Consider the following 24,589-nt stretch of genomic DNA (forward strand, 5'->3'; position numbering starts at 1 on the left):
GCTGCTTCGGGTCTCTTTGGAGGTATGCTGTTTAAATGATGCATGCATCCTAAGAATCTGGAAGCTGCACCAAAGCTGCACTCCAGTGCTTAGGAATGGAGTGTGGCTTTGGCGTGATCTCCGGACTCTTAGGACCCATGCATCATTTAAATAGCATACTTCCAAAGAGACCCGAAGCAGCTTTATTTTGGCAGTCTGTAACAGGCCATTATTTCAGAAATAAGAGATGTTATACATGTGTGATGATTGGACTGTTTTACACTGTGAAATCCTGCACATCATGAAATTGAAAGGCACATGTTAAGACAAAGATTATTGTTATGTGCCTTCATGATTCCAACCCTGTTTTAGGGTTGTCTTGAAAAGATTTATTCAGAGGAGGTTTCCTACTACCTTCATCTAGGGCTAATGGCCCTGGATGCCACAGGGTTTTTGTGTGTCCTCTTCCCCTAGTATGAACTGTGATGGATGTATTCTCAGATCTGGGAAATTATTTAAATTCCATCACTTCTTAATGTTACAAGGCTGAAGTCTGTGAGTGACAGAGATGTAGAAACCTATGAGCATAAAAGTGAGTGTGTGTGTGTGTGTGTGTGTGTGTGTGTGTCGGGGGGGGGAGATTCACAGGTGAGTCATGATTAAAATATTTATTTTTGAATGTATTTTCTCACCAAGTGGACATCCACAAACAGGTTGTCTCTAAATCTCTGCTTGGGAATTATCATCACACTGTGTCATAAACTTGTCATAGATGGCTTCCATATGAACAGGAATTTCTCTACACCAGTGGTTCCCAACCTGTGGGTCGGGACCCCTTTGGGGGTCAAATGACCCTTTCATGGGGGTCACCTAAGACCATTGGAAAACATCTATTTAATTACAGTTATGAAGTAGCAATGAAAATAATTTCATGGGTTTGAGTCACCACAACATGAGGAACTGTATTAAAGTGTCACGGCATTAGGAAGGTTGGGAACCACTGCTCTACACTGTGCTTTCTACATGACAAAAACTATGACAGGGGTGTTGAGACTAGGTACTCTCTTGCTTCTGTGTTTAAGAAAGCATTGTAACACAGGGATTAGAGAAAATGAATTTGTGGATGCCTACTTTATGAGAAAATATATTCAAAAATAAATATTTAAATTGCCATTTATGAATCTTCACATGCTTTTTAAAACACCTACAGGGTTTAAATGTATGCTTTTCTGAATGTATTGGTTTCCTAAAATACTTTTGAAAAGGATAGTTGTATTCTGTTCTGTCCAGGAGAAGCCAATCAGCTCAATTTACACAGGAATTCACAAAGATCAAATTTCTCAAGAATCCTCCCTAAAATGCAGCCCTCAATCCTGCTCAGTGTAGGATCCACAATACGGGATGTAGTTACACAGGCCTGGACAGACCAACCTCTTCCTAAATGCATTCAGCAAAGTGAGCCTTCCACATCCCAAGGCAATCTGTCATTATAAATAGCATGTCTCAGATACATTTTGTTATGCTAGAGAATGAATGTGGGATAACAGCTAAGAAAACCAGTAATGAAAAAAGTTCCCTGGTCTGAAGCCTGCCTCTGTCCTTGACTCTTAGATGGTTTGGGAAATTACAGGATCATATAATCACAGAGTTGGGAGAGACCACAAGGGCCATCCAGTCCAAGCCCCTGTCATGCAGGAACCCACAATAAAAGCACTCTTGATGGATGGCTATCAAGCCTCCGTTTGGTAAGTCATCCTCTCTCTTAGCATCAGGTCCCCATTTGCAGTAGTAATATTGACCTCCCCTACTGTCTTGCTAGAAGAGTAAAGATCACATCAAGAACAGGCATACGATTCAGGAAGGACCCACATTTGGATTGGTTAATTGAAACGTTATTTCTGTAATATTTGTGGATTTTGGTCAGTTCTTTTTAAAAACAAAACAGACAGAATTGGCATCCCTCTAGATCTGAACATTTCAAAGGCTGGCTCCCCCATTCAGTGTGACTTACTCCTCAAAAGTATCCATAGGATTTCTGTCTTAAGCTTCATTTCTGGGCTTGCATTATTGGGGGAGAGGGTTCCACCTCCCTTTTGCTACTATTTCGTGAAGAATGTGGGAGGGGCCATGATTGGTTAAGAAGTGATTTGCATGCAGGTTTCATTAATCTCTTTGATTAAAAGGATCTGTCCTCTCCCTCACCATGATTTAAGCAGTGCTGAAATCCTGTATGACTTTCCTGGTTGACCTCAATGGAACCAACTTTTGATGAAAAATACTGCAACATTTGGGTAACATGAAGCCTGTGGGATGCCAGCAGTTGAATAAACATGGGAAATTATTGCATGGACAGATAATCTGACTGCTCCCTAATAGCTGAGTTGAGGGATGCAGGCAGGTATTATCGCTCATACTTGGCTGCTGATTCCACTAGGTGATTATATTCCGGCTGCATCCCAGTTCCCAGAATTGCTTCAGGGGACGATAGCTTTCCGTCTTTGAAAAGCGGCCTCCAAAGAGCACCTGGGACCCTGGATGCAGCTGGGATGCAATTGCCCAGTGGAATCGGTGGTGAATTACAAGCGATAATACCCGCCTGTATCTTGCAACCTAGCTGCATCCTGTTAGGGAGCAGTCGGGTTATTTGTCCATGCAATAATCTCCATGGCATCAATGATGCAAATGTATTTGAAACATGTTCAAGGCACAAAGAGTTAAATCCCGAGTTATCCCATGTCTATTCACATTGGTTATTCTCACTGCTGACTATGCGAATCTTTTTTTAAAAACATGGGGGGGGGGGTTTAGTATAGATTATTCCAGATTAATTGGGGTTTTTGGCAGCCCCCCCCCCAACTAAATTGGGTGCATTAGGGATGCATGTGAACAACAGAGGTTCATCCCAGATTCATCCTGGATTATTTTCACCATATGAATAGGGTTAGTCATTAGAGTTGCTGTGAGTCATGAGATCCTGAGGAAGCAGGCATTTCAGCTTCAGCTTCAGCTTCAGAGTTCTGTGCCTTTAAAAGCAGCAACTCAATGGTCAATTCCACCAGCTTCCCCTCCCTACCCCAACGGCATTCTTTGAAATGAGTATACATGCCATATTAGTATACATGCAGTAAAAGGGGTAGCATGCAGTGCCCTCCCCAAACAAAAATTAAAGAACATGTAACAGGGAAAACAAAAAGTTGCCCAATGATGCTTACTGCTGTCTGCCAGGATATTCTTCTGCCCCATTAAAAAAAGTTTTAAATTACAGGTTGTGTCTCCCTTATCCAAAACGTTTGGGATCATAAGGCTTCTGGATATCAGAGTTTTCAGATTTTAGAATATTTGCATATACTTAATGAAAAATCTTGCAGCTGTGGTTCAAATCTAAATACAACATTTATATTTCATATACATCTTATACACATAGCCTGAAAATAATTTTATACAATATTTTTAGGAATTTTGTGCATGAAACAAGGTTTGTGTACTCTGAACCATCAGAAAGTAGAGTTGTCACTATCTCAGCCACCTATATGGACAATTTTGGAAAATTTCAGATTTTGGAATTCTGGATAAGGAAGACTCAAGATGTATTTTCATAGGGATCCTATGCAAAATAAATGCAGCAGGAGGCACTTAGTATCCCAAGCCTGTCCCCTCAGATATGTTGTATTACAAACTTCCATCAGCCAGCTATGGTGAAGGCTAATGGGCACCTTTGTTCAGAGACAAACAGTTGTGTCTACATTTTTACTGAGACAACAGCACTGCGTTGCAATCTAATTCACTCTCCTCTTTTGGCTAACTGCCTTTTGGAGGTGCACTGATACAATGTTGAGTGGAAGACTTCATAAGGTAGCAACCCTGCTTCACTATAATCCCAGTTATGTGTGTGTAGAACAGGGTGACCAGACATCTTCCGGGCACAGTATAAAGTGTTGATCATTACCTAAAAAGCCCTACATGGCTTGGGTCCAGCTTACCTGAGGGAACGCCTCCTCCCATACAATCCTTCCCACACTCTCAGGTACTCTGGGAAGAACCTACTGCAGTTAGAGAGAACTAGACTGGTAACTATTTCCCAGAGGACGTTTTCCGTTGCCGCTCCAAAAGTCTGGCATGACCTGCTGGAAGAGATCTGTCTTATAACATCTTTGGAGGCCTTTAAGAAGACAATAAGAATGGATCTCTTCTGGCAGGCATTCCCAAATTGACCTCCTCGGAATGTTCACTCTCCAGTTGGGAATTATGGTTTTTAATGCTATTTTAAGGTGGGAGGGAGATAGGAATTGGATTTTATATGCTTTGCTATATTTTTACTTGTGGTTTGTTGTGTTCTATTTTTATTGTTCTTATGTTTGTTGTTACCCGCCTCAACCCAATACAGGGAGGGGCGGGATACAAATAATAATAATAATAATAATAATAATAATAATAATAATAATCCTTTGCCTAGACATGTCCTACATTTCAACCTTCTGTCTAAGGGTCCAGGAGGAATTCCAAAATGTCCTCTATTTTGATCACAACTATGGGCACTTTCACATGGAGGAGGCAAGCATCATTAAAATGTGATTAAATTATGCTTATACCACTGTTAAAGATTAGCAAACCCCCACACACTTCTCCTGTTCATGTCCTGTGTGTAAACTGTAATGGTTGCGTCATTGGGATAATAGCAGGAGTTTCCATTATTAACCAGTGATATGTCCATTACAGTTTATGCATGGGACATGAATGGGAGAAGCATGCGAGGGTGTGATACTCTTCCCCCCAATCACACTATTAGCATGATTTAATCACATTTTAATGATGCTTGCCTCCTGTGTGAAAATTGCCCATTGACTAACAGCACATTTGCTGTTCCCCTTCAAGAAATGTGTCTACTTGGCAGACTGTCCTCACTGCAAATAGCAGGATGGGATGGATCCTTCTAAAGTTCTTTTTTCTTGGGAGCAGCAGCAGACAAGACTTTCCCCAGAGCCTCTTGAGGTCTATTCAGTATCCTGTCTCTTCTGCACATGAGAGGAGCCTTAAAAACTAGCTTTAGAGGGATTATCAAGCAGTCCATTGCCTAACATGTTTGCTGTCCTTTTCCTCTCAAAGAAACAAGTGCTCCCCAAGCTCTGGAGGCAAGACTTGTCTGCTGCTTTTCTAGGAATTTCCCCCCCCCCATTAAATAAAGCACATGAAATAAATGTATATTTATATCAGGGTTTTTATTTTTTATTTTATAATATCTTGTATTTTTCTTGACTATCCTGCATTATGTGGAGCCTTGTCCTCCTTTGAAGTAATGACATCTGGTCACTCTGGTGTAAGATTACAGCTTCACAACCCAACCCAATACATGTTTACTGGGAAATAAGTTCTACTGGACCCAGTGTGACTTGGGTCAAATATGTCAGGAGGTTGCTGGAGGCTGTAGTATTTGTTGCTGTAGTTCTGGGTGTGTGTGTGGAGGATGGGGGGATGGTGGTGAATAGCCAAACAATATTTCTGTTCTCCTGGACTAATTTCTGGCAATTCCCAGCATCAGCTGCAGCATTTTATTCTGACACTCAGGACTCTTGCCTTAAGGAACTCAAGTGAGTTCCTTTTGAACTCTGAAATATATCAGAACACAAAAGTATCTTTCCCTTCGCCTTCTTTTTTCTTTTAAAAAGTGTTTTAGAGTTAAAGCAATATAGTGAAATGTACACTCATTTCTTTAGATGCAGTACAGAGTGATAATAAAAACTTAGGTTATAAAATGTATTTATACTCTCTCTGAGAAGATTCCTGAGAAGACTCTTATGTTAGTATATCTAATGTGCCATGAAGCCAATGTTTTTGTTCATACCTCTGCTAATGAACTGGAATTTGTGAATGTAATTTAGTTTAGGAGTTTCTCTTTCTAGTCTTCCTTTGTGATTTCCTTGCAAAAGTTTCCTTTCCAAAGGAGGAAACAGAGATCATTTATATCATGAATAGAGCACCACCTGTTCTAGGATCTTAAATAAGAGATAACATTTCCCAGCTAGAAAGCGTCAGCAGTAATTGTACTATGTGCTTTGGGAAAAGAGGAGCACCTACTTGGGGAGAGCTGTAGGGAGAGGGGGGAAATTACTCCCTGCTGAGCTCATCTTCTCTTCCTCAGCCCATGCCTATGTGTCAAAACCTTGGGTTTTGTGAAAAGTTGTTAAATAAGCTCTCAGGCAAAATAAAGGATCAAAAGGGATCTAATTAGCTGCAGTCTGCTTATGAATTGTGGCTGTTCATCTAGTTTTATAAATTGACACTTTTAACATTAAAACTCAAAGCAAAAATGATGTAATTATTCTTCCCCCACCATTTTTGGAGGCTTAGGTTTAATATCTTTATTGAAAATTGGGTACTTCTATTGCATCTCAAGATGCTTTATTCTATGCAATCTGGGGCGAGTCATTTTTCATGTTGAATTGTAATATGGTTTAAATGATAAGGGCCTGATTCAGAAAGCTTTTCCCTCTGCTGGTAGCCTGACAAGAAAGCTCACAGCCCAGTAATAACCCTGAAGATAATCTACAATTTGATTCTTTGTGCTGCTGTTCACTGGTTTCAGGAGGGGAGTGTGAGGAAGAAGGGAGGGGGATTTTAGCTTGACAGTAGGAAGTTATGAACCACTGGATTTATTAACATTATCATTTCTATAGCATAGTCTCACTTTATAAGCTTTATAAACATAATTTTATTTATCAGTTAAAAAAATAATGTAAGGTAGATCATTGTTCATCATGTTTTATAGTCCAGGACTGAGACAGAAAAAATGGCCCAAGCCTAGAGCAGGAATAGGACCCAAATTTTCCAAATCCAGACCACTATCTCCTATCCGTAGCTCAAAATGTAGTAGTTTTTATATTTGTCACACTGAGGCCAACATGCATATACTCTTTCTTTCTTTCTTTCTTTCTTTCTTTCTTTTTCTCTTCCTTCCTTCCTTCCTTCGCTATATTTTATTGAAATATATCTAATTTAACAAATTGAAAAAGCAAAGATAGTTTTACACACACTTGCATGCACAATGTGTGCATGGGTGAAATTGCAGGAGTAATACAGAAAGACTATAGCACCAGATCCCTTCATAGTGTTTACCAGAAGAAAAGAAAACTACAACTAAAGACAGAATATGAACATTATGTAATTCTGATGAAGCTTATCTATGGCTTGTCTTCACCATGTCAGGGTTTTTGTTTGTTTGTTTTTCTAAGAAAGCTCATGACAAAGCCATGGATGACTTAATATCTTATTGTTAAAAGAAGGGAGAAAAAACTGTTGGACAGGCCATTTTTCTCCCAAGGGCTTCCCTATTTTTGTTTGCTGGACTTGCTTGTGCATTTCATTTGCTCCTCTCTGATCATTTGCCTGCACTGTGTCTAATGAATTTTCATGGATTAAATCTTTCCTGTTGGTTGAATTTGGCACCAAGACCACAGGCAGACAGCAGTGCAGGGAGCAGCAGCAGAAGAAGACGTCATATAATTTTAATCCTGGTAGATGATGTAATGGTTATGCCCTGGAAAAGTAATCCAAGGGAGTAAAAGAGTGCCTTATCCCCCTCCCCCCCACTTTATGCATAGCAATGTGAAGTCAAAGGCTTTCATGGCCAGCATCCATGGTTTTTTGTGGGTTTTTTGGGCTATGTGGCCATGTTCTATAAAATTTTCTTCCTGATGTTTCGCCAGCATCTGTGGCTGCCATCTTCAGAGAATGCTTTGCCTGGAAAAAGTTGGGTGTATATATACTGTGTGAGCCTGGGAATGCAGGAGTGATTTGCATGTGTATTGTTCTGTGCTGATGGCAGGCCTCAGGCTGGGAGGATAATGCAAAAGAGGATTAATGTCTGCTAATTGGTGATCATTATCTGCTGGGAAAGCCCCTGACTCTGAGTGGTTTCCCATTTGCATTTGCTGAGTCCTTATTTTGCTATTCCTCAGGACTGGTAGCCAAATTTTGTTCATTTTAAGGGTTTCTTCTTTCCGGTTGAAATTGTCCAGGTGTTTGTGGATTTCAATGGCTTCCCTGTGCATCCTGACATGGTAGTGGTTGGCATGGTCCAGAATTTCAGTGTTTTCAAACAGTATTTTATGCCCAGGATAAATGCCACAAACCATCATACTCCACCCAGCATAGCTTCTTTGACATTCTTCATGTTAAGCAAAGATAATGCTGGGAAGTGTTCAAATGTAGGAATAGCCCAAGGCATTATGCTACCTGAGGCAGCGCAACAAACGCCTGTCCCCAACTCAAGCTGCATAGTATTCAAAGTCAAACAGTTTATTTGGCATAGGAAGCAGAAAATCTTAGATGATTTCTGTCCTTCCCAGACAGAAAAAATACAATAAAAACAAATAATTAGAGATGTAGCTATAGAGAGAGACAATCAGGACATTGCCCTCAAAGAAGAATTCTGCCCTCCAATAAAAAATTTCATTCAGATTCCAAATTTCTAGCACTTCTAAGAGTGAGACACACCTAAACTTCATATTTACTGTGTTCATAATCTCTTGGTGACTGTGCCTGACCACTTTATTTGGATGCTTAAACTCTATTTCTAAATGCTCAATGGAAGTTACTTGCAATGCTAGAAATTTGGAAGCTGAAAAATTCATGGTGAGAGCAAGCTATCATCCCATACTTGCCTCAGTCTCCTTAATGGTAAGACTAACTCTATCAAGTGGTGCACCTTACAATAGCAGAAGAATTCTTTACATGAGATTATCTTTAAAATAACCTAAGATCACAACACAAATAACCTTTGTATCTGAGAAGATATTTGAAGTCACACTTCCCTTTGAAGGTTTTCCTGTGTTCATTGCCCATGCTTGGCCATGTTTTCAAATGGCACTTTAGCACCAAACCACAAATGGAGCAAATTTCTTTGTCTATGCATTTGGGAGATGTTAACATAGAAAAAGTCACATGTGTGAGTATTGAACCTCTTGTGAATTCCCCCCCCCCCCCTTCTCTCTCTTTCTCTCTGTGTGAATTTTCCTCCTTGTCAATTATTACCTTGGCTTTTCAAGAGTTCTGAAAAGCATGAGAACTTCTTAAGGCTATTCTTAAATGATAATGATCAGACACACAAGTCCAGAGAAGCAATTGAGTGATATTCCAGTAAGTGGCTAGACTTTTCTTTAGAGTTGCTGCTTAATGAGCCAAGCTTAATTACTATGGATTGGATCCAGTCAACAGTAAGCAATATTAAGTCCCATTGGTTTCAGTGGGAAGGTTAGGCACATGTTTTGTATAGGCAGGGCCATACTGAAGACTGTTGCTTATGAATTTCAAATGCAGCAGCAGCATCCATGATTTTCCTAGAGTATTGCAGTGAATGGAAATGAGATCTGTGATATATACAGGCTGCAGCTCATGTTTAACTACATGAGCCCACCAACATTATGTATCTGAGGGTTAACCCCCACACTTTGGGGCAATCTAATATTTTCTACTTCTTATTTATTGTTCTGATATATTTCTTCAAGGATTTCCTTCTGTCTGGGAAATATGATCCCCCCTTGCCCCAGACATGCTCTGTTTTGTACAGATATGAAAAGAAATCTCAAATTATCCACCAGACAGTGAGCACATTGTTACTTGGATTACTCTTCAGAAAGTGGCTGAGTAAATATCACAGGTGTCCCTTGTTTATCCTTTGTGATGTAATTAGTGATACAACTTACTATTTCTGTGGCAGGTATGGAGATTGTGTCAGGGTTCTCCAGATATTGTTGGATTCCATCTCCTATCATCCTTTGCTTTTGGCTCTGCTGAGCTGGAGCTGATGAGAACTCCAAGTCAATGACATTTGGAAGGCTACCCATTCCCCACCTCTTCCTTTAGGCCCTGTCATTGAGTATCCCCAGTGACTTTGTTATGAATTTTTGTTTTATTGTTCTTAGAATCATAGAGCTGGAGGAGACCTCAAGGGCCCTCCAGTCCAACCCCCTGCCATGCAGGAAGATACTATCAAAGCATCCCTGACAAATGGCCATCCAGCCTTTGCTTAAAAACCTCCAAAGAAGAAGACTCCACCAAACACCAAGGGAGTGTGTTTCACTGTTGAACAGCTCCTACTGTCAGGAAGTTCCTCCTAATGTTGAGGTGGAATCTCTTTTCCTGTGGTTTGAATCCATTGCAGTGGGTCCTATTCTTTGGGGGTGCAGAAAACAAACTTGCTCTATTTTCAGTATGATATCCTTTCAAATAAACAGGGCTATCATATCACCTCTTAACCTTCTCTTCCGCAGGCTAAACATTCTCAACTCCCTACGTTGCTCCTTATAGGGAATGGTTTCCAGACTTTAAACCATTTTGATCACCCTCCTCTGGATATGCTCCCACTTGTCAACATTTTTGCTGGCTATGGATTTCAGTAGGTGCTGGGGCAACATCAGGGAGGAATGCAACATATGATGGAGCATTGTAGAGGTTCTTCTTCCACACATTTTAATATTCTTTCAGTCAATTGAAGGAAATTCTCCATGGCAGTCAGGTCCATATTAAGAGATGGAACAATTATCCAACCCGACTGAATGGAAGGGTTTTAGGGACAACAGAATGACTATAGCCCTTGTAATAGGAACATGGTACTGATTTACAGGGATACTACACTAAATGGTTGGTCAATGCACACCCCTTTAGTCTGGGTAGGAAAACTAACTAACCCTGCTCTTCCCATGTCAGTGATATGGCTTAACAGCTGAAATGAACAATAGCTTTCCTGGACATCCTAGATAAGCAGAGGCAATGACAAAGAGAATCAAAGATATATAGGAAAAGTTTGGGTGCCACAAATTTGCTGCAGGTGCACACCTTCCTTGTATAGTGTAAGGTCTGTGTATGGTCCTCTTCTTTTCTCTGCACCCACAAGTGAATTAGCATGACCTGCAAGGATTGCTAAGAAGTGAAGTGGAAACTGCAATAAAGGAAATGTGAAAAAATAAATCACCAGGACCGGATGATATCCCAATTGAATTGCTACAATGCCTACAGATAGATGCAACTTTAGTGCTAACTGAAATATGCCAACAAATATGAAAAACAAAGTGGTGGCCAACAGACTGGAAATGCTCAAAATACATACAAATCCACAAGAAAGGAGATACAAAAGATTGCAGCAACTACAGGACAATAGCACTCATCTCACATGCAAGCAAAATATTGCTCAAAATTCTGAAGCATAGACTCCAACCATACATGGAGGGAGAAATTCCAGAGGTGTAAGCAAGTTTCAGAAAAGCAAGGGGAATTAGGGACCACATTGCAAACATGCCATGGCTAATGGAGCATGCCAAAGAATTCCAGAAAAGAATCAGCATGTGTTTTATAGACTACAGCAAAGCTTTTGATCATGAAAAGCTATGGAATCCACTCAAAGACATGGGTGTGCCACTACATCTGATAGTCCTGATGAGGAATCAGTACCAAGGACAGGAGGCCACCATCAGAACAGAATTTGGGGAAACAGAGTGGTTCCCAATAGGCAAAATGGTCAGGCAAGGCTGCATCCTACCACCTTACTTGTTTTACTTATATGCTGAAAACATCATAAGAAAAACAGAATTAGAATCAGAAAAAGGAGGAGTGAAGATAGGAGGAAGCAACATTAACAACCTAAGATATGCAGATGATACCATAATATTAGCAGAAGGCATTCAGGAATTGGAACAGTTAGTAAGGAAGGTCAAAGATGAAAGTGCAAAGGCAGGTCTGATGCTGAAAATAAAGAAAACAAAAATAATGACCACAGAAGAAATACACAAATTCAATTCAGACAACAAAGAAATTGAAGTAGTTAAAGAATTCCCATATCTAGTATCAAACATTGACCAGAACGGAGACTGCAGTGAAGAAATAAGAAGACTAGGAATTGGAAGGGCAGCTACAAAAGAACTGGAAAAGATACTGAAAAGCAAAGACATACAACTGAGTACTAAAGTCAGAATCGTTCAGGCCATTGTATTCCCAATTGCCATGTATGGATGTGAGAGCTGGACAGTGAAGGAAGCAGACATAAAGAAAATCAACTCATTTGAAATGTGGTGCTGGAGAAGAGTACTTAGGATACGAAGTTCAGCCAAGAAGACAAACAAATGGGTTCTTGAACAGATCAGACCAGGGCTCTCCTTGGAAGCAAAAATGATCAAGTTGAGACTACCATACTTTAGCCATAGAATGAGAAGGCACAGATCACTAGACAAAACAATAATTCTAGGAAAGGTAGAGGATAGAAGAAAGAGAAGAAGACCACAAACCAGATGGATAGACTAAATCAGGAGGGTTATAAGCAAGGTCTTGAAGGATCTGGGCAGATCAGTGGAGCATAGGGATCCTTGGAGATGTCTCATCCACGGGGTCACCATGAGTTGGAACCAACTCAAGGGCAGCTAACAACAGTTATCTCAAGGGCAGCTAACAACAACAATTGGAATTGTCACCACTAGTGCAACTGACTTGTATGCAGTGAAAGAGGATCAAGGCTTTTCCTAGGCTTTTCACAGCATTACAGGAGATTATGTGTCATGTAACTCATTCATATTCTCCCTGTTGAGAGACATCTTGCATGGAGGAGGATATATGTGTGTGTGTTGGGGGAGAAACCTGACCGGGTTGGCAGGGCTATTTCCAGATAGGCATGACTTGCCAACATCCACGTGAGCAAAGAAGGGTGGAGGTTTTGCAGCCTGAAAAGGTAGCTCGTTGTTCCTTGGTCACTGAGCATGACCAGCCTTCAGGGAACTCACTGGGGGGTGGGAGGAGGGAGGAGGTGAAGGAGAGACTCTGTTCTTCTCAGAACGACAAAGTTGCTAGTTAATGAAGCAGAGAGGCAAACAGAATGTTAAATAACAGTTACATATCACAAGGGAATGACTTGTCCTTTATGTCTCCTCCCCCCCTCTCTCTTAGCGTATCTATGTATATGTGTATAAAATTATTATTTTTTTACCCCTTGAACATCTCTGAAGTAGGTAGATGAGAGAGACAGTGAGGAAAGGGGGGGTGTAGGCACAGCATATATTGCAGGAAAATTGGTAGAACCATAGTGCAGAATATTATTATCAAACTCTGAACTTGGAGTATACTCAGATAGATTTACATAGATTATACACAGCGCCTGGTCATGCCCAGCAATGAGCAAGCCAAGGCTTGGATGAGAAGACAGGGATGGAGCTGGGAGTTGGCATTTCACCCAAGAGGAGAATGCAACTTCAGGGAAGGATGCCAGACTGAGCATGTGATGGAAAATTGTGGAAGTTCTTCCCTCAGACATGCTAATATCCCATTGACAGATCTTCAATGGGAGTCAAGAAGGCACCTCTGTTTGTAAGGGGTGGGTCTCACTGGCGATTTAAAACGAGTTAAAATACGCCGGTTTCATTAAAATCGATTCAAAATAACCCAGATCTTATCCTGCGTCCTGAATCACTTTTTATATTTGTTCCTATTTGGCTATTTTAAACCGATGTATATCTCCGCTAGCATTCTTATTTAGAATAAAGCGGTGTATATATAAATCGATTTTGTTCCCTCCTACCATTTTGGGAGCTGTCAATCATGGTGACACCAGCATGACATCACGTTGTTCTGGAGTATCTGAAACTAGAGTATTTAAAGGCTTAGGCGCTTATGACGTTTGATTGCTTAAGCGCCTTTCATTGGTCATTTTTTTAAAAAGCGCCAAATATAAAGCGACTTACAAACGGTTAATGGAATGGAAATGCTAGGCAAACATAAAAATACTCTAGTTGACTGGCCCCTCCTTCTCCCGTTTACCAACAATCATGGAAGCATAGTTGAAACTTGTTGGAAACAAACTTCTTTTTATTTATATATGCCAGTTTTGTAACAATAGGAATTTGTAATTTACACTCTATAATTTTTTATAAATGCTATACAGTGGCATCCTAGTGCAGGGGGTGGGGCAGTGAAGTGGGTGGAGTGCCCTGCTCCTGGAAGCCACACCCTCCGCACTAGGTGACATGTAGAATGGTGCCATGGCTGTGAGGTGGGGGCATGCTTTACCCTCTCAGCCCATCTCTCCCCATCCCCTCTTGTAGTTCTCCCCTTTATGTGACAAATGCCAAGCATTTACCTACCCCTTCTTCCTCATGCCTTTCCTCTGTTGTCTTAAAACCACTTCCTTCTTTTAAAGCTCTTCTTAACAAGCTCATCATGTCAACACTATTTCATAATGCAGAATACAGGACTTTTCTGCAGGGTAGTATCTAATTCTCTAATTTGAGAGCACATGCACTGGAACCTTGACAACAAAGATGCTACAGGTGCATTTTCATTTGGCAGCTACAATTCCTTCTCTTTTGCTCTCTCGGCCAACTCAGATACCCAGATGAACACTGAAGGAAAAATAGATTACTTCTTTAATAAAAATAATTTTAAAATCCTTCTTTTCTTGAAAGTGACACAAAAATACAGCCATAAACATGTGATTCCAGGCAGGATTTGCTGTGAAAAACAGAATTTGGATTATAGATGGGAAGGAAGCTGATGTGAATGCACTCAGCTTATAACATCTTCTACCATCTGTGGACAGTTTCTCCTTGTGGCATCTTTGAATCTGTCTGACTGAATCATGGGGGTTGCAGAGGTTTTGTTTCTATTTTTAAACATCCAGGAACATGAACAGAATGGCATTAGAAATGGGAACTTGCAACCAGAGATGGGGGAGAATTTTGTGCATTCCTCATTTTGATAAGAACTTAGCAAAAATCATACATCTGACCTCAACATGACAACCAAATTAGCCTTTGATGCTCATGTTTTCACTTATCAGAATTTTGCAACAAGTGAAAACTCCAATGAAAAACTATAAGGGTACTGTATATATATATATTAGAGAAAAGTGCTCCTGAAAATGTGTATAGCACATACAAACCAGCATTATATAAAGGGAAATGGTGTACAAAAATATATATGTTAAGCAAATATGCATATATATTGGGGAAATGTGCATAAAATGCATATGAATTTTCATGTAGAGTTTTTTATTCTGAAAAAAAAATTATAAGTTGGAATGGTCTCAGAATCAACATACAATGGAAAAAATGAGAAACGGTGGGCTAAATACACCTTATGTTAAATGTGCAATATGAAGGCACATACAGCTGAGACTTGCTTTCTATTTTTACTTGTAAATAAGTATATGAACTCACTGTGTGCTGGTAGTTTTGGATTTAAACTTTTTTCTCCAGCCATTTTCCTGCAAATTTACACACATATATCACCATCACACAGCTGTTTGTGTTTAAAACACACACACATACACACAACCCAACCCAACCCAACCCAACCATCTGACTCCATGAAAGGGCTTTCCTTTCTCCACCCTTCTTTTTTCTTAGCCACCATCTAGGGGACAGGTAAATTTAGGATATGAATGGCTGAAGTGATATTTAAACTCTTCCTATACAAACATGATCGTCCTGATCCAGATCAGGCTCCAGTGTGCATGCTGGCAAATAAAAAAAGAAAGTCTCTAGTGCAATACTATACATTTAATGTAGTTTGCATTTTGACTCTGGAAGAGGCCAAAATTAACAGATTTCCCCAGCTTGACTTGCTGCACAGAATGAGATACTGGCCCTTGAAAGTATCATCATCATCACCATCATCATCATCATCATGACTATGGCTGCCAAAACCCCACAGTCATTATGTTACTAAAAAACTAGTATTTCCAAGGTCTTCAAAGAACATGTAAGTGGGGAAAAACAAGAACTATTGAGAGCAGATATGGAAGCATTTTGATGTAGAGGACTAGGGGTTAAGAAGTGGGATGAGTTATTAAGAGGTCAATAGCTTGAAAAGTAAGAGTTGGAAATTCTTTAGGGTGACAGGATGACAGTCCAGGAACTTAAACTGTATCATAGCCTGGTACAGCTGTCCTGACCTACTGGAGGAGATGCCACAACATTCTATTATTATCACAGAGCACATCAAGCCCATGGCTGACAAACCACAGCATGCTGATTCTTCTTTGAGCCTGTTGCTCTACATACCAGGTGGTAGCCATTACTGACAGTTGTCCTTTTCAGTGAGGCAAAAGGATGGGGCTTAGTTGCTAAACAACCACTTTCTTGCCTTCAGAGATCTTTGATTTTTCCAGATCTCTAGTAGATATCACTTTAAGAAATGTTCTTGGGTACCTGTACATGTGTATGTGCCTTCATGCTGCCAGTTGACTTAAGGTGACTCCATGAATTCCATAGAGTTTTCTTAGGCAAAGAATATTCAGTGGTAGTTTTTGCCAGTCCCTTCCTCTAAAGTATAGTTTACAATGCCTGGTATTCATTGATGTTCTCCCATCCAAGTTCTAACTAGAGCTGACCCTCCTTAGCTTCCAAGATTAGACAGGATCAGGTGCCTTAAAGGTATTTAGGCCACATGCTTGTGTACCTGTACCTAGGAATACCTAGAAATATTTAAAATTAGGGTTGTTGGCTTATTTTGCCACAGGTTCAGGGTGTCAGATGCCTGACTATATGTGTTTGTGTTTAGCTATATGGCAAAAGAAATCAAGAGGCAAGATGGAAGCAACAATAGCAGCACCCAAAGTGAAAGCCCCCCACAAGTCAAGTGGAAATGAAGCAACAGCAGTACCCCCAAAAGTAGCAGAACACATGGCAAATGGGAAGGACAGGGCACCAGAACAAACACTGGAGACAAAAATGAAAACACCAGGAACCAGTGGAGTACTGAGGATGGAAACTACAAAAGCTTCAACATCTGATGCAATAGCCAGAGCAGCAGAAAAGGTGGCAAGTTCACAGATTGCAATAGTATTGCAGTCAGCAAGAGCAGAGGTAAAACCTTTGCTTTTATACAGTATGTTATTGCATCATCATCATCATCATCATCATCATCATCATCATCATCATCATCATCACCATCATCATGGTACTAGGGTCCATGGTTGGGACAGAAATCTCCCACCTGTCCTGTAAGGTAGGACCAGGTTGAGACTTGTTCCTTGTAATTTACTGATGAACTTTGCTGTCATAACTTCTAAATACTTTTTAGGGTCTAGCTGAAGGTACCTAAACAGGCTGACCATGGCCTGAGACAGATGGCCAAAAGCGCCGTGCTGCTGCCGATCCTAGGGTTCCGGAGCATGCAGTATCCACATGCTCCAGAACCTTAGGATGTGCAGGCAGCAGCCTAATGGCAGCCTCCCGTCCACATGGGGGCCACGATCTTGACGTAAGCAACACGCAGCATATAGACATTACTGCATGTCACTTACGTCACGAGTGCGCCAACATGCACACGGAGACCCAAAAAGAACCCGTTTTTTCCAGGTTCTTTTTGCAGCAGAGGGATGCCGTGCAGTTTGGCTGCTGCGGTGTCCCTCCATGGGAAAACAGGCTGCTGCCAGCCTAGACTTTCCCGCAGATATGTACCAGGCCTAAATTTCCTTGAGATAAAAATGGGACATTGGAATGGCAAAAACAGGATGGTGTTATTTAATACTCCGTATCCATGAAAAAGTAAGATTATAACAGAAGTTTTATTACATGAACATATTGAGCTAACAATTATTTTTCAGTGACAGAACTCATACAAAAATTTAGGTAGACATAGAGCCCATACAGACCACCCAATATAAAGCTGCTTCGGGTCACTTTGGAGGTATGCTGTTTAAATGATACATGCGTTCTATGAGGCCAGAAGCCACACCAAAGCCATGCTTCTGTCCTAAGGACTGGAGCGCAGCTGTTGTGTAGCTTCTGGCCTCTTAAGATGCTTGTGTCATTTAAACAGCATACCTACAAAGTGACCCGAAGCAGCTTTATTTTGGCCTGTCTGTGTGGGCCCATAGAGGGGGACTGGATCTTACCATGATCATACCATGAATATTTCTCTGATGAAGTAATCTTACACAGCAGATTTTGGTTTTTCAGCACCTTATCCTAAAACTTCTCACACTCCATGACACAATTTTTTTATATCCATAATTTCAAACAGGGATCCTCAAACCATTTTTGTAACATAACAGGGCAGTTTTCTTGAAAATGGGGCAAAACTGACATTTATATTAAAATGACAGTATGGAAATATTTTTTAAAAAACAGTACTGTCCTATTTAAAATGGTACGTATGGTCAGCCTATACTTAAAAGTTATAGTAATTAATATAAAAAGTTTAGCAAGCCATCTGATCTGTCAGGCCAAGGTTCAATCCTTTTGTCCCCTTTTATTTCTCCTTCAAATCTAGGATGGATTGAATGGGTAGGGGAGCAATCTATGTCAGGTAAAAGAACCACTCAGCCTTAGAATAGAAATAATAAATGTGTTTTTAAAGGTTAGTAAAAGAAAAAAAACTGAGTCAAACTACATGAAGTGATGAATAACTAGCATGTAGCTTGTTTCTAATATGGGTAGGCACAGGTAGGCAATTTGAGTGCCGGGGGGAAGAGTTTAATCTTGCACTTCAAAGCCCCAGCTCTCTAATCTCTTCCTATATGACAGTTACCAATCTTCAGTGCGGAACACAATCAAGTGTCTGTCTGTCTCTTTAGATCCAGTGCTCCATGCTAGTTCTGGAATAAAACAAATTCCTCGAGTTGATGGTCTCTCCTTAATATACAGTCATCTCTCTGTATCCACTGATTCTTTATCCATGGATTCAACCATCCATAGCTTGAAAATATTTCAAAATATTCCAAATTCTGAAAAGAAAATTGATTTTGCATTTTGTATAAAGGATACCATTTTACTATGCCATTTTATATACATTGGGACTTGAGCTTCCATGGATTTTGGTATCCATGAAGGATCCTGGAACCAAACCCCAGTGGATACAAAAGAATCACTGTAACACACATGCCGATATCTTGAATGGGAGACATAGTCATGATGCTGCAGCTATGCTCCATCTCCTGATGTGACCCCCTAAAAACCACCTTAAAAGCCTGGTAGCTGCTCCAATCAAAGGAGCTCTGCAGCATTGGTGAGTGGAGTGCTGAAAAATAATGCACCTAGTCCCCTTCTACCAGCAAACTGAGGTGTGAAAAACAGTGGGAGGACGGTGGCTGGATCTTTCATTCATCTGTGCCCCATGTGCCAGTACCACAGAACTCCTTCAGTTAGTGAGGCTGCTAGCTTTTAAGGTGGATTTTAGGGGGCATTTGTAATGCCACAACTGTAAATGTGAACAGCAAAACTTAGGAGGTTAAAGTTCTATCATACAATATCAGGATGCCAATCTACATATAAATATATAATGTGAATTGGTGTGGATTTTCACACTTTCACATAAAAGATTAATTGTCTTCACTTTACTGTGCAAATTTGATTCTCTTCACATCTATTTACCCTACCTCTGCCAAAAATGCACAGCCATCTGAATTCATGTAAAGCTGAGAGACAGTCACATATGTAATAATGAGCACTTCTAAGATTTCTGCAGACACTCTGGAAAAGACCACAAAGCCCTTTTCTGTTGAGTTTAAATAGTTCCTCCCACCCACCCCAGCAAAATTACATATTGTGTAATATGTGGTAAGAAAGAATTTTTTCTCCCTCTCTCATAATATTAGACTGTCGGGTCATCCAATGAAGTAAAACAGTGAGGGATTAAGGACAGGAAATCCTTCTTCATACAGACATTATTAAATTATGGAACTCACTATCACAAGATGCAATAACGGCTGCCACCTCTGATGGCTTTAAAAGAAGACAGGACAGATTCATCAAGTATGGGATTATCAGTGTCTATCATGCCTATGCACTGCTTCCTATGTGTTAAAGCAGCATGACTCTAAAGACCAGTCGCTAGGGAATATGGGATGGAGGGTGCAGTTGCATTCGTGCCCTGTTAGAGCTTTCTCATTGGCCACTATGGGAACAAGACACTGGACCACCCTTTGGTCTGATCCAGCACGGCTCTTCCTATGTTCTAAAAAGGATAGAAGAGGGAAGATGGTTTGTGGTGACTTCAGATTAACAGCAGACAGGTTCAGCCCATATAATCCACATTTCAGCAGTGAGAAACATAGGTAACAAGAGGCATGAGCCACTACAGTTACAATGTACTTGGGCTTTTCATAGAATCATAGAATCATAGAGTTGGAAGAGACCGCAAGGGCCATCCAGTCCAACCCCCAGCCATGCAGGAAATCCAAATCAAAGCATCCCCAATAGGTGGCCATCCAGCCTCTGTTTGAAGACCTCCAAGGAAGGATACTCCACTACACTCCGAGGAAGAGTGGTCCACTGTCGAACAGCCCTTACTGTCAGGAAGTTCCTCCTTATGTTGAGGTGGAATCTCTTTTCCTGCAGCTTGCATCCATTGCTTCGGGTCCTAGTCTCTGGAGCAGCAGAAAACAAGCTGGCTCCCTCCTCAATATGACATCCCTTCAATTTTGTATACATGTAAAAAGTTTTGGCTTTTGCTGAGAGTCAGGATAAAGGAGTTATGGAATTAAGGAATGGCAGAATGGAAAAGATGGCTTTTGCAGGGCTGGCTGGGTGTTTAAAAGGAAAAAGGAGATGTGGCACCTCATAGATGTTCTTGCAAAGAGTTTGGCTTAATTGTTGTGAGTGAACAGTAAAAAAAAAGAGAAAGAAAAACCAATGGATTCTTGAATGGCTGCCCTGAGCTATGATGTCAGTATGATGTTAGCACTTAGTTCAAAGTAAAATTGATTCTCCACTTTCATCAAGGGTGGAATGTTAGAGTACTTTGATTTTCTAAAGGAAAGTTATAATCCTTTAACTGCGAGTTCTAATACACATATTCCTCCTTTTTAGCTGAAACAAAGAAGAAGTGAAAGCTGGAAGCAAAAGGATCACTGTTTGCACAAGCTGGAGGACAATGAAATTAATGAAAAGAAATAAAGGGGGAAAGTAACCAGCAGGCACATATTATGCTAGCAGCAAATAATGTGAGACTGATAATTAACTGCAAACTTCACCCAATGATGGTACTTGTGTCAGCCTTTGGAAACATTTGATCAATAAAGGTGCTCTCCATCCTCAGTTGCATGTCATTATTTCTATACTTGGAAGAGTGACACCCTAGTGTCATCTTGTTGTTTAAGAGTACCATGGTGTCATACATCCACAATTACTGCATGAGCTAAAAAGAAACTCAGAAGTTGTGACCATTCAGCCCACAAGCTGACATTCTTATCAGACGTTGTGAATGGATACTTAATGATAGCTGGAGGGAAGAGTCCATGAATTGTATACCCATGAGAACCAGTCCCTGGCTCACTTTGGGCCAGTCACACTTAACCTACTTCACAAGGTTGTTGCAGGGATGAAATGGGTACAGGAAGAATCTTATATGTTATCTTGAGCTCTGCTGAGCAAAGCAGGAAAACAAACAACCAAATAAACAATCACAGGACTGTAGTTCAAAAGATAACTCAGCAGGAAGAGGAAAGAATCAAAGTATTAAATTGTTCAGTCATGATATGTACATAATTCTTTAATCAATTGTTGTTTTTAAGAGGGAAAGAATGGATACATATATTGATTGGAGAGGCTTTCCTTCTTGGCTAAGAGAATGACTATCAGCCTTTTGGCTCCACTTTTCAGCTCACAGCAAAATGTCAATAAGCAATAATTGCAGGTTTCCTTGAATAGGAACTACTGCAGTTCTTGCAAGGTAGGCTCCTCATGTCCCTCCTTTTCCCTTCCTTTCCTTTCCTTCCCTGAGTACTTAATGCCCCAATGTGACTAGCACCTCTAGTAGATGTCTCTTTTATTGGATTCCCAGCAAATTTAGCCCTTCAGGCTAGTCTTTTCCTGTTAAGGAAAGCCAGATGGGAAACATCAATAGAAAATCCTGTTTTTTAGTAAAGTGGTGATAATGTACTTCACTTCCCTTTTATTCCATGCTGGATTAACACCCTTGCCTGGTGATGGTTCCTCAATGACTTTGAGAGTATATTATTATGTTATGGTGTACTGTACAAATATCCAGTGGCTAGCCCTTAATGTGTGAACGCCAAGCAAGCGACAGTTAAATGGCAATGTAGGCCTGTCCCAAGATTTTCATTTGGGAGAGATATGAAACAGCTGCCCTCTTCCCTGCCTATATTTCATCAGCAGATATTAATTCTGACATACGCACTTGGTAAAACGATTTCAAATTTTAAAGATTTTTTTAATGTATTAAATGTTTAAAATGCAATCATAGAATCATAGAATAATAGAGTTGGAAGAGACCGGAAGGGCCATCCAGTCCAACCCCATCCTGCCATGCAGGAAATCTCAATCAAAGCACCCTAGACAGATGGCCATCCAGCCTCTGTTTAAAGACCTCCAAGGAAGGAGATTCCACTACACTCCGAGGGAGTGTGGTCCACTGTCGAACAGCCCTTACTGTCAGGAAGTTCCTCTTAATGTTGAAGTGGAATCTCTTTTGCTGTAGCTTGCATCCATTGTTCCAGGTCCTAGTCTCTGGAGCAGCAGAAAACAAGCTTGCTCCCTCCTCAATATGACATCCCTTCAAATATTTAAACAGGGCTATCATATCACCTTTTAATCTTCTCTTCTCCTTGCTAAACATCCCCAGCTCCCTCAGTCGCTACTCATAGGGCATGGTTTCCAGACCCTTCACCATTTTAGTCACTCTCCTTTGGACACACTCCACTTTCTCAATGTCCTTTTTTAATTGTGGTGCCCAGAACTGGACACAGTATTCCAGGTGGGGCCTCACCAGCGCAGAATAGAATGGCACTATTACTTCCCTTGATCTAGATACTATACTTCTATTGATGCGGCCTAAAATTGCATTGGCCTTTTTAGCTGCTGTATTGCACTGTTGACTCATGTTCAACTTGTGGTCTACTTGGACTCCTAGATCCCTTTCACATGTAGTTTCATTCAGCCAGGTGTCTCCCATCCCATATCTGTGCATTTCATTTTTCTGCTCTAAGTGCAGAACCTTACATTTCTCCGTGTTGAATTTCATTTTGTTAGCTTTGGCCCAGCTTTCAAGTCTATTCAGGTCATTTTGAATTTTGATCCTGTCCTCTGGAGTATTAGCTATTCCTCCTAATTTGGTGTCATCTGCAAATTTGATAAGTATGCCCCCAATTCTGTCATGCAAGTCATTGATAAAGATGTTGAATAGCACTGGGCCCAGGACAGAGCCCTGTGGGACCCCACTGGTCACTTCCCTCCAGGATGAAAAGGAGTCATTTTTGAGCACCCTTTGGGTTCGGTCAGTCAGTCAGTTACAAATCCATGAAACAGTGGATAAAGTACAATGCAGGGCTTGCTTACCAAAATGAGTAGTCCCTTAATTTTTAATAATTACTGTTTATTTTACAAGATTGAGGCATCAACTCATGGGTTGAAAACATTGACCTTTGTGTTTCTTTGGGGGAAGGTTTGAGGTATGAATAAGTATATAGAGCATAATTTGTATGGGGAGAACACGATGCTTGTGATTGCTATTAATAATAATAATCATAATAATAAATGTTATTTATGTTTCCCCACCTCTCCCAGTGGATCGAAGCAGGGTTACAGACTAAATAAAAGCACAAAGTGTTTACATCAAAATTCAATTACAAACAGCTAAAAACTATTAAACTGTGAGCTAGAAAGTATAGCAAACACCTGGGGCTCTTTTCCATGACACAGGCGGGATACAGACGGGCAAAAAGGGGTGTATTCATGACGTCATGAAGGTAGAGCCTTCAGACGGCCCTTACCTGAATGCCGTCATGAACGCGCCGCCCGCACGCCCCAAGCGGGAAGAAGCGGCATTAAAAAGGTGCCGCTTTTTTCCGCTTCTTTTTGATTTGCGGCGTACGTGCGCATCTCCGTCTGTAAGCTGCTGCACCGGTACGCCCGAATTGCCACGCCGCAAATATAAGTTGCCCGTTTAAAAGCTCCGTGTCAGCTGCGTCGTATAATGGGTCGGGGTCCGGGACATGCGTGGTTTGCAGTCAGGCTTTAATTGCAGCGTCCGCTGCCATGCAGCTGTGGAAGCTGCGGCACAGCTGCAGCGCATTTTAAGTCTCGTAACCCTAACCCTAGAGCTCCATGTGCGCATGCGTTGCTGGAATCGCGGGAAGTTGTAAGTTTTGCTGGCGGATGTTTTGGTTGTAGAAAGTGATAAGGAAAAGTTTGGAATTTAAAGTGACCCCCTACACACATTCCTGCGCCATTTTCACCTGGGAACGGGCACAGTTCGGCTGCTCCTGGCACAGCTGTGCGGCGGCTCCCCTTTGCCACCAGGCAGGATGGCTCAGCCATCCACAAGCACCCCGAAAAAAGGAAGGGGGACGTCTTGGTCTCATGCGGAGACAGCTGACCTTATAGCTATATGGTCCCAGCCAAACATTCTGCAAAAATTGGAGCAGTCCTACCTGAATGCTGACACATATCGAGAAGTGGAAGAAGCCATGAGAGCCAAGGGCCACAACAGAACTTTGGAGGAGTGTCGCCGAAAATGCAAGTCGCTAAAATCTCAATACAAACAATACAGAGATGCCCAGGCCAGAGGTACTAAGAAGGCCACCCCCCTGCCCTTTTACAAGGAGCTGCATGCTTTCATTAAAAGTGATGGAAGCATCAGGCCCAACAGACTAGCCACCAGTGGGGAGCGTGTG

General features: G+C 41.0%; 1 long non-coding RNA gene across 1 annotated transcript in view; it reads left to right on the forward strand.

The window, feature by feature from the left end:
• LOC149321426 (uncharacterized) overlaps window positions 1-20,982 on the forward strand; it is a 49,095-nt gene extending 28,113 nt beyond the window's left edge. The window contains exons 4-5 of the long non-coding RNA XR_016277923.1: window positions 16,513-16,817; window positions 20,766-20,982. This is a non-coding gene — a long non-coding RNA (uncharacterized LOC149321426). The remainder of the gene's footprint in view (window positions 1-16,512; window positions 16,818-20,765) is intronic.
• Window positions 20,983-24,589: the final 3,607 nt, after the last annotated feature.

The sequence above is a fragment of the Sceloporus occidentalis genome, unplaced genomic scaffold (assembly GCF_023333645.1).
Source record: "Sceloporus occidentalis isolate IW3139 unplaced genomic scaffold, rSceOcc1.0.p SCAF_1, whole genome shotgun sequence".
Lineage (NCBI taxonomy): Eukaryota > Metazoa > Chordata > Lepidosauria > Squamata > Phrynosomatidae > Sceloporus > Sceloporus occidentalis.